We start from the raw sequence: 11,442 nt of genomic DNA, 5'->3' as shown, positions 1-11,442 counted from the left end.
CTGAGTTTTTTATAAATCATTTGCCCTTCTGTGCCTTTGAAGAAATGCTTAGAGTCATGTTCTCATCTATAGTGAAACCTTGTCCATTGCAGGGTTTGCAACATCAGCAATTGAACGCAATACAAAAAGCAGAACAGAAACTGTAAGAAGGTTATAGATTTTGCTGGAGACAGAATATAATTTATCCATTACAGTTAATTGCCTATGACTTTTACATTAATGAACTCAGCTTGTGAAATGTGCTGTGGGATTTTCAAACAGTTCTTTGCTTTGCCACTTTATATGGAAGGAATGGATTTTAAACCACACATTTCATTGTGTTTTGGATACCATTTCAAATGTCATGGCTAATTAATATTTATGAAGGAATATCAAATTGTTATATTAGAATTAGAATAAAAAGTTATATTGGATAATTCATAGTAGACATAGTTTAGATGCTTTGATTCAACGATATTTATATTGAGGCAGATAAACTCCAAGTGTATAGTGCCTCGCTTATGCTGTTTCTATCCTTCAGTTCAACATGTATTTATAAATTTGATTTCTTTACCAGCAATCAGGCCACTTTCTGATTATTTCTACATAAGAGTCTACCAGATTAGGACTAGGAGGAGGACAAGATAAAAATTTCTGAGATATTTCACAAATGAAATCCAAAACTAGCTTCATAGCAACTTTGCTATGGTCATACTTTTATTTACTAGAATCTATGACTATTTTTTACAAAATAAAGTGAGGAACACATCTTACAGGTGGCAGGAAAAATATAGTGTTTCTTGAAAGGATGAAGGAAATACTTTAATGAGGAAATAAGAAAGAAGACAAGAAAAGGTAGAAGAGGATTCTCACTTGGCTCAGGAGCTTTGAGGGTGAAACAATATGACTGAAAAATTAGACCTTTTCTACATTGTCTCTGGATGCATTGTCCATGGAGAAAAAAAAAACCTGCTTATACTGGCGCTACCAGTGTGCATTGTATGATAGGTCATATAATAACAGTTAGAGGAAGAAAAAGATAACATAGCAAGTTAGTGATTCCCTGAATAGGGATATCAAGTAAGATATTTGTACATCAGATATTAAAAAGGCAGCAGAGATTTGCTGCCTTCCTGAATATGTGTGTCTATACACACACATACACACAAACACATCTACTCTAGGGATAAAGCAAGATTTCTGCCTCCCCTTTGCTTCTTAATTTAACATTTTGATTAAATTTGCAATATTCTAAGTTTCCTACCAATTGTTAGGTATATTTGATTTCTAACTATATGCCACCATTTGTGTATTGTAAGCCATGACTTACAATATAATTTTTTTTCTAAAAATACCTTCTTAACCAACTATTTACTTTCCAAATCTGACTTTCTCCTCTAATACCTTTGTCTTTAATAGATGGCTATATATTGAATATAACATCTAGTCTCCTAAAGTCTTTATCCCCCCCAACCCGAGTAATTCCTAATCTTTGAAAATCCTTTATAAATCCTAGATGATAATTTTGTATATTCCTATGTGAATCACCAGGTGTTGCTAGTAGTCATAAAATTTGACAAATATTTTGACACTTTCTGTCAGTGCTCTCTCTCTGTCTCTGTCTCTGTCTCTCTCTGTCTCTGTCTCTGTCTCTGTCTCTGTCTCTCTCTCACACACACACACACACACAGATATACATACACCTCTTTGTATTCTGGTATTAAAAAAAACCACTGAAATTTATTGAATGGGTGAATTTAATAGTATGAAATCACAATGTTGTATAACATAGTAGTCAGAAAAAAATAAAGTTTCTAAATCTACACAATGAGGAGGTGATAACCCTCTAATACTGTCCACTTATCAAATCTGATCTAGACTACTGTATTCATATATTGATGCTGTATTTAAGTAAGGACATATGAAAACTGGAATATGTTCAGAAGTGATTGACTAGAATGCTGAGAGAAATGGAGATATTTATTCTAAAGAAGAGAAAATGAAGAGAGAACATAATCTCTGTCTTCAAGTATTTGGAAAACTTCCTTATAGAAGTAGGATTAAATTTGTTTTTCTTGGCCAGAGAAGATGCAACCATGAGCAGTAAGTGTTGGTTCATGGGCAGATATTGGTTTTATTCATAAAAATATTTCTTAAGAATTTGAAAAGAGTAAATTGGTCTGCCTCCCTCTATTACCTCTTTCTGGAGGTTTATAGATAATTAGTATATGACAATTGGTCATATATGTTGCAAAAAAGGTTCTTAAGTTTGAGATTTGATAGATAACTATGTACTTCTAAACTATTTATTATTGTTTTGAATTAGAATTAGAATTGTAATCAGAATTAGAAATCAGCCAGTGTTCATCAAGTATGTATGTATACATTTATATCTATATCTATTTGTAGAGATATTATATATAAATATATCTTATTTTATTTTATTGTGAACTTAAACAAAACAAACATTTCTATAACATAATAGAAAAAAGATAAGTGCACATGAAAGTGCAAATCTATTATGTACAACATGCTATTACTTTTTATTTTATTTTACTTTTTTGTCTGGGCAATGAGTTAAATGGTCACACAGCTAGTAAGCGTCAAGTGTCTGAGGCCAGATTTGAACTCAGGTCCTCCTGACTCCAGGGCTGGTGCTCTATCCACTGTGCCACCTAGCTGCCCCTACTTTTAAATATATAATAAAGGTATCATATAACTTTCTTTTCCCCCCTTTTTTCTTCCTCCTCTCTGCCCCCCAAGCCTTAATGATGGCTATCATTAGACACAAGTCAGTATATATGTTTGTATGTGTAAAATCATTCTGTACTTCTGTTGATCAGCTCTTTTTCTGGATGCAGATGTCTTCCTTCATAGATCTTTTATAGTTAATTTGGGTATTTATCATAATCAAAATGACTTAGTTGCTCAAAGTTGTTCTTAAAACAATATTGCTGTTACTATAAAGATGTTCTCTTAGTTCTGTTCATTTCACTCCCATTATTTCATGCAAATCTATTCATGTTTTTTCTACAAACACCAAACTCATCATTTCTTATAGCATAGTAGTATTCCGTCACAATCATACGCCACAATTTGTTTAGCCATTCCACAATTGATGGGCAATCCCACAATTTCCAGTTCTTTTCTATTACAAAGAGCTGCTATAAATATTTTAGAACATATAGGTTCTTTTCCTTTTTCTCTAATCATCTATGGAAACAGATTTACTAGGTGTTGCTGGGTCAAAGGCAGTTTAATAAGTCTTCAGGTATAATTTTAGATTGCTTTCCAGAATGGTTGGATCACTTCACAGTTCCACTAACAGTGAATTAGTGTGCCATATTTTCAATATCCCCTTCAACATTTGTCACTTTCTCCTTCAATTGTTTTAGCCAATCTGATAGATATAAAATTATATCATGTGGTTGTTTTAATTTGAATTTCTCTAATCAATAATGATGATTTTTTTCTCATATGACAATAAATTGTTTCAATTTTTTTCATCAGAAAACTGTCTCTTCATATCCTTTGACCATTTATCAATTGGGGTATGACTTGTATTCTTATAGACTTGACAAAGTCTTTATTTATTTGAGATATGAGACATTTACCTGAGAAACTGTCTATAAATTCCCCAACCCCAATTTTCTGCTTTTCTTCTTGGCTACATTTGTTTTATATGTACAAAACCTTTTTAGTTTAATGTAATCAAAATGATCTGTTTTACAACTCTCACTGCTCCCTTTTGTTTATTCATAAATTATTCACCTATCCATAAGTTTAATAGGTAATATATTCCAGGTTCTTTAAATTTTATTGTAATATATCTATATCTAGATCATATATCCATTTTGACCTTGTCTTGGTAAGTGGTGTTAGATATTAATCTATGTTCAATTTCTACTACTGCTTTCCCAACAATTTTTTATCAAATATTGCATTCTTATCACTAAAACTTAAGCCTTTACACTTGTTTAACACAAACTTACTAAAGTCATTTGTTAATGTAAATTGTGTGTCTACTTTATTTCATTGATCTATCTTTTTACTTCATCGCCAGTAACAGATAGTTTTGATAATTACTGCCTTATATTATAGTTTAATATCTGGTAATGCTAAACCTTCTTCCGTTACATTTTTTTATTAGTTCCTTTGATATCCTTGACCTTTTGTTCTTCCAAATGAATTTTGTTATTTACTTCTAACTCAGTAATTCTTTTTGGTAATTTAATTGGGATGTCATTGAATATATAAATTACTTTATTTAAAATTGTCTTTTTTATTATTTTGGCCTTGTCTACCCATGAACATTAATATTTCTCCAATTTTTAAAATCTGATATTTTTATAAGAAGTTAATTTTTTAATATTTTTGTTTATATAGTTTCTGGGTTTATTATGACAGGTATGTTCCCAAGTAATTTATACTGTCTAGAGTTGATTTAATTGAGGCATCTCTTACTATCAATCTCTACTTGCAGAGTTTTGTTTGTGATATATAAGACTATTGATGATTGATGTGGATTTACTTTATAACCTGCTACTTTACTAAACTTATTAATTGTTTCAACTAACATATTGGTTGAGTCTTTTGCATTTTCCAAGCATATCATCACTTCATTTGCAAAAAGAGATAGGTTTATTACCTTGTTTCCTGTTCTGATTCTTTCTGTTTCTTTTTCTTGTCTCATTGCTAATTCTAGGATTTCCAATAAAATATTTTTAATAAATTTATTTTGACTTATCAACAATCACTTCAATATGCTTTTAAGTTTAAAATTTTTCTCCCTCTTCCTCCCCACCACCCTCCCAAGATGGCACACAATCTGATATAGGCTATACATTTACATTCCTATTAAACATATTTTCACATTAGTGATGTTGTAAGTAAGAATTAAAACCAATAGGAGGAACCAGCAGAAAGAGGAAACAAAACTCAGCAGAAGAAAAAAAAAATACCAAATAGTATGTTTCGATCTGCATTCAAACTCTATAGTTCTTTCTTTGGATATGAATAGCACTTTCCATCATGAGGCCTCTGGAAATGTCTTAGATTCTTGTATTGCTGGGAAGGATTAAGTTTATCAATATTAGTCATCACACAACATGGCTGTACAATGTTCTCTTGGTTCTGCTCACTTCACTCAGCATCAGACCATACAAGTCTTTCCAGATTTTTCTGAAGTTTGCCTGCTCATCATTTCTTACAGCAAAATAGTATTCTATTACATTAATACATCACAACTTGTTCAGCCATTCCTCAATTGATGGGCATCCTCTCATTTTCCAATTCTTTGCCACCACAAAAAGAGTTGCTATGAATATTTTTGTGCATGTAGGTCCTTTTCCCATTTGTGTGATTTCTTTGGAATATAGCCCTAGAAGTGCTATTGCTGGGTCAAAGGGTAATGCACATTTTTATAATCCTTTGGGCAGAGTTCCAAATTGTTCTCCAAAATGGTTGAATCATTTCACAACTCCACCAACAATGCATTAGTGTTCCAATTTTCACATATCTTCTCCAACATTTATCATTTTCTTGTTTTTGTCATCTTGGTCAATATGATAGGTGTGATGTGGTACCTCAGAATTGTTTTGATTTGCATTTCTCTAATCAATAGTGATTTAAAGCATGTTTTCATATGACTATAGATGGCTTTAATTTCTTCATTTGAGAACTGTCTGTTCATATCTTTTATCAATTGGGGAATGACTTGTATTCTTATAAATTTGACTTAATTCTCTCTATATTTTAGAAATGAGGCCCTTATCAGAGACACTGGTTGTAAAAATGTTTTTCCAATTTTCTACCTTCCTCCTAATCTTAGTTTCATTGGCTTTGATTGTGCAAAAACTTTTCAATTTAATGTAATCAAAGTTATCCATTTTGCTTTTTGTAATGTTCTCTATCTCCTGTTTGGTCATGAATTCTTCTATTCTCCATAGATCTGACAGGTAAACTATTCCTTGCTCTCCCAGTTTGCTTACAGTATCCACCTTTATATCTAAATCATGAACCCATTTTAACTTTATTTTGGTATATGGTGTGAGATTTTGATCAATGCCTAGTTTGTGCCATACTCTTTTCCAGTTTTCCAGCAGGTTTTTTTTCAAAGAGTGGGTTCTTATCCCAGAAGCTGGGGTCTTTGAGTTTATCAAATAAGAGATTACTATAGTCATTGACTACTGTGTCTTGCATACTTAACCTATTCCATGGATCTACCACTCTATTTCTTAGCCAGTACCAAGCAGTTTTGATGATTGCTACTTTATAATACAATTTAAGATCTGCAATGGCTAGGCCACCTTCCCCTGCATTACTTTTCATTAGTTCCTTTGATATTCTGGTCCTTTTGTTCTTCCAAATGAATCTTGTTATTATTTTTTCTAACTCTATAAAATAATTTTAAGTAGTTTGATTGGTATGGCACTGAATAAGTAAATTAGCTTAGGTAGAATTGTCATTTGTATTATGTTAGCTTGGCCTACCCATGAGCAACTGATGTTTTTCCAATTATTTAGATCTGACTTTATTTGTATGAAAAGTGTTTTGTAATTGTGTTCATAGAGTTCCTGGGTTTGTTTTAGGAGGTAGAGTCCTAAATATTTTGTAATGTCTACAGTAAGTTTAAATGGAATTTCTCTTTCTATCTCTTGCTATTGGGCTTTGTTGGTAATATATAGAAATGCTGATGATTTATGTAGCTTTATTTTATAGCCTGCAACTTTGCTAAAGTTGTTTATTATTTCAAGTAGTTTTTTACTTGATTCTCTAGGATTCTTTAAGTATATCATCATGTCATCTGCAAAGAGTGATAGCTTTGTTTCTTCTTTGCCTATTCCAATACCTTCCATTTCTTTTTCTTCTCTTATTGCTAAAGCTAACATTTTCAGTATCATATTGAACAACAATGGTGATAATGGACATCCTTGTTGCACCCCCGATCTTATTGGAAATGCTTCTAGCTTGTCCCCATTACATGTGGTGCTTGCTGAAGGTTTTAGGTAGATGCTATTTATTAAGGAAAACCCCATTTATTCCTATGGTCTCTAGTGTTTTTATTAGGAATGGGTGTTGTATTTTGTCAAAAGCTTTTTCTGCATCTATTGAGATGATCATGTGGTTTCTGTTAGTTTTGGTGTTGATATGATCAATTATGCTGGTAGTTTTCCTAATATTGAACCAGCCCTGCATTCCTGGTATATATCTTACCTGGTCATAGTGTATTATTCTTATGATAAGTTGCTGTAATTTATTTGCTGATATTTTATTTAAAATTTTTGCATCTATATTCATTAGAGAAATTGGTCTATAATTTTTTTCTTTGTTTTGACTCTTCCTGGTTTATGTATATTTGTATCATATTTGTATCATAAAAAGAATTTGGTAAGACTCCTTCTTCACCTATTCTCCCATATAGTCTGTATAGTACTGGAATTAATTGTTCTTTAAATGTTTGATAGAATTCACATGTAAATCCATCTGGCCTAGGAGATTTTTTCCTAGGGAGTTTATCAATGGCTTGTTCAATTTCTTTTTCTGAGATAGGGTTATTTAAGTATTTTACTTCCTCTTCTGTTTATCTGGGCAATTTATATTTTTGTAAATATGTATTCATTTCACTAAGATTGTCAAATTTTTTGGCATACAGTTGGGTAAAATAGTTCCTATTTATTGTTTTAATTTCCTCTTCCTTGGTGGTAGATTCACCCTTTTCATTCTTGATACTAGTAATTTGGTTTTCTTCTTTCTTTTTTAAATTAAATTGACCAAAGTTTTATCTATTTTATTGGGTTTTTTTTTCATAAAACCAGCTCTTAGTTTTACTTATTAGTTCAAGAGTTTTCTTAATTTCAATTTTCTTAATTTTCCCTTTGGTTTTCAATATTTCTAATTTGGTGATTAAGTGAAGATTTTTAATTTGTTGTTTTCATTTTTTTTAGTTATATGCCCAATTAATTAATCTCCTCTTTTTCTATTTTATTTATGTAAGCATTTAGAGATATAAAACTTCCCTTAAGAACTGCTTTCACCACATCCCACAAGTTTTGGTATGTTGTCTCCTTGCTGTCATTTTCTTGAATGAATTTATTGATTGTTTCTATGATTTGTTGTTTGACCCAATCATTTTGTTAAGTTTAGATTATTTAGTTTCCAATTATTTTTGAGTCTGTCTTTCCATGGCCTTTTATTACATATAATTTTTATTGCATCATGATCTGAAAAGTGTGCATTTAATATTTCTGCCTTTCTGCATTGGATTGTGAAGTTTTTATGCCTTAGTACATAGTCAGTTTTTGTGCATGTGCCATGTACCACTGAGAAAAAAGTATATTCCTTTCTATACCTATTAAGTTTTCTCCAGAGGTCTATCATACCTATCTTTTCTAAGGTTCACCTCTTTAACTCCTTTCTTGTTTATTTTGTGGTTAGAGTTATCTAGTTCAGAGAGGGAGAGGTTGAGGTCCCCCACTAGCATGCTGTCTATTTCTTCCTGTAATTCTCTGAACTTCTCCTCTGAGAATTTGGATTCTATACCATTTGGTGCATATATGTTTAGTAATGATATTACTTCATTGTCTATGGTGTCTTTTAGCAGAATATAGTTTCCTTCCTTATCTCTTTTGATAAGATCTATTTTTGCTTTTGCTTTGTCTGAGATCAGGATTATTACTCCTCTTTTTTTTTACTTCAGCTGAAGCACAATATATTCTGCTCCAGCCTTTTACCTTTACCCTGTGTGTGTCACACTTTTTCAAATGTGATTCTTGTAAACAACACATTGTAGTATTATGTTTTTTAATCCATTCTGCTATCTGCTTCCATTTTATGGGAGAGTTCACCCCATTCACATTCATAGTTATGATTACTATCTCTGTCTTTCTCTCCATCCTTTCCCCTCCCCCCCAGTTATGCTTTGCTTTCTCCTTTCTCTTTTTCCCCTCTTCACTAGTGTTTTGCTTTTGACTACCACCTCCCTCAGTCCCTCCTAGCCTTTTCCCTTTTCCCCTTTTCCCTTTCTGCTTCTTCCCTCCCTTCTATTCCCCCTCCCTTTTATTTCCCCTTTTCCCTCCTACTGCCTAAAGGGCAAGTTAGATTTCTATACCTAACTGATCATGTTATTCCCTTCTTGAGCCAAATCTGATGAGAGTAAGGTTCAAACAATGCTTAACTCCCTCACTTCTTTCCCTCTGCTGTAATAGGTTTTTGTATCTTTTCTTGTAATGTAATTTACCCTTGTCTGCCTCCTCCTTTTTCAGTACATTTTCTTAGATCAGATTAATCCACTTCCTTGGATCCATATATCAAAGTCAACATATATGTATACTCCTTTAACATGGTGTAATAACAATACAGTTCTCAAGAGTTCAAGTGTCATCTTCCCTTGTAGGGATGTAAACAGTTTGCCCTTATTAACAAAATATTGTATCTTTCATGTCCTGTTTACCTTTTTATGTCTCTCTTGAGTCTTGTATTTGAAAATCAAATTTTCTGTTGAGCTCTGGTCTTTTTATCAGGAAGGTTTAGAAGTCCCCTATTTCATTGAATATCCATCTCCTCCCCTGAAAGATCATGCTCATTTTCACTGGGTAGTTGATCCTTGGTCGTAATCCAAGCTCCTTTGCCTTACAGAAAATCATGTTCCATGCCCTGTGGTCTTTTAATGTAAAAGCTTCAAGGTCCTGTGTAATCCTGACAGTGGCTCCATGATATTTAAATTGTTTCTTTGAGGTGATTGGTGGATTTTTTCCATGGCTATTTTAACCTCTGGTTCTAGGACCTCTGGGCAGTTTTCCTTTATGATTTCCTCGAAGATACTCTTTGGGCTCTTTTTTTCATCACAATTTTCAAATTGACCAATAATTTTTGAATTGTCTCTCCTGGATCGATTTTCCAGGTCAGTTGTTTCACCAATGAGGAATTTTACGTTTTCATCTATTTTTTTCATTTTTTTTTGTTTTTGTTTGACTGATTCCTGCTCTCTCATAGAGTCATTAGCTTCCATTTGCCTAATTCTAATTTTTAACAAATTTAGATTTTGTACCTCCTTCCCCATTTGACCAATTGTATTTTTTTAGGGATTTGTTTTCTTCAGTGTCCTTTTTTTTCCAGTTGGCCAATTGTATTTTTTAAGAACTCTTCTACCTCTCTCATTTGACTTTTAAAATCCTTCTTGAGCTCTTCTAAGAAGGCTTTTTGGGCTTCAGACCAGTTCACATTCCCTTTTGAGGTCTCAGATGTGGGTTTGTTGACAATGTTGTCCTCTTTAGAATTTCTGCCTTGATCGTCACTGTTCTCATAATATGAATCTATGGTATGTTTCTTTTTGCTCATGGTGTTTCCTTATTCCCTGGCCATTAAAGAGATTGAGCTCTCCTGCTGCAAAGCAGAGGGCACTGACCCAAGCTTCTTGTGTTGGAAGCCTAGGTCTTGGTCAGTGGCTTTGTGTGCTGGGGCCTCTTATGTTGGCAATTGGAGGCTGTAGGGTTCTGGCAGCTTACCTGGTGTTGGGCTGAAATCAGCAAGGCTGGAACTCTAGGGCAACTCTAGGTTGCCTGCTTTTCCTTTCCTTTTGCTTTCTTCAGTTCCTTTCAGATGGACAGTTTCCTACTTCCTGAAGGCAGCGGCTGGCATAGAAAAAGGGGCCAGGCACACAGGGCATGAGGTGGCTGGGTTGATCACCATGAAGCATGCGTATGAGATCACCCACGTGAAGGCTCAGGACAAGGCCTTTGCTTTGCAAGATGTCCCCCTGTCCTCAGTTGTGCTGTCCATCCTTGGCAGTGCCAGCTCGCTAGGTACCCATGTGGTGAAGGACCTCAGTGCAGACCAGCTGGTTGCCTTGCAGGAGGATCGTGCCCAGTTCCTGGCATCCCAGGCCCTGGCAGATGCTGAAGCCACTGTGGCAGAGGTGGTCAAGAAGTGAGCCCTCCACCTGCCCAGTCCCCCTCTGCTCCCCCAGGATTGCTGGCTGCATGCAACTGGGGGCAGAGGGCTGATGGTCACCTATGATCCTTCTTTATCTTCATGTCAGTCTATAATTTAAAGGACTAAAACCCCAATAAATACTGTATCATTTGAAAAAAAAAAAAACAAATAATGCTTGCTTATGATTTTAGGTAAATACTTTTTATTAGCTTAAAGAAAATTCCATTTATACCTACACTTATTCATGTTTTAATAGAAATGAGTGTTATAGTTTGTCAAACTTTTTTCTGCATCTATTGCTATAATCATATTATTTTTGTTCCTTTTATTATTGATATAATCAATTATATTACTAGTTTTCCTTATAATAAAGCATCTCTGCATTCTTGGTATAAATCCTGCTTAGTCATCATGTATAATCTTTATGATATATTGTAATCTTTTGACTAGTATTTTATTTAAGATTTTTGCATCCATATCCATTATTGAAACTGGTCTATAGTTTTCTTTCTCTATTTTTACTCTTTTTGG

The 11,442-nt window shown here is 33.5% G+C and overlaps 1 pseudogene; it reads left to right on the top strand.

Annotated features, from left to right (window-relative positions):
- Nucleotides 1-2,075: 2,075 nt before the first annotated feature.
- LOC114025454 lies at nucleotides 2,076-10,909 on the top strand (annotated as a pseudogene).
- The last annotated feature ends 533 nt before the right edge of the window (nucleotides 10,910-11,442 follow it).

The sequence above is a fragment of the Vombatus ursinus genome, unplaced genomic scaffold (assembly GCF_900497805.2).
Source record: "Vombatus ursinus unplaced genomic scaffold, bare-nosed wombat genome assembly UNPS02014830.1, whole genome shotgun sequence".
Classification (NCBI taxonomy): Eukaryota; Metazoa; Chordata; class Mammalia; order Diprotodontia; family Vombatidae; genus Vombatus; species Vombatus ursinus.
Note: the sequence above shows the minus strand (reverse complement) of the source record. Positions and strands in the feature narration are given on the sequence as shown.